Below are 242 nucleotides of genomic sequence, written 5' to 3' on the forward strand. Positions count from 1 at the left end.
CCTGGGTGCTCGCAGCCCCATAACCTGCCCTTATGCCTCTAGAGAGAGTATTGTCGTAACCACACCAGCGTAGGGAGGAGGGCGAGGGCCGTATTTATTGACAGAGGTTCCTGTGCCCCGCGGGGGCTTCTCCTGCGGGCTTCACTTAACCCCCTTTAGCCCATTTTTAACCCCGTTGGCCTTAGGTCGCGTTTTAACTACCCGCGGCCCCAGCCCTTAGGGAGGGGGAAGCACATGGAGTG

This window comes from Nestor notabilis, unplaced genomic scaffold (assembly GCF_000696875.1).
Source record: "Nestor notabilis isolate BGI_N333 unplaced genomic scaffold, ASM69687v1 scaffold13888, whole genome shotgun sequence".
Taxonomy (NCBI): Eukaryota; Metazoa; Chordata; class Aves; order Psittaciformes; family Psittacidae; genus Nestor; species Nestor notabilis.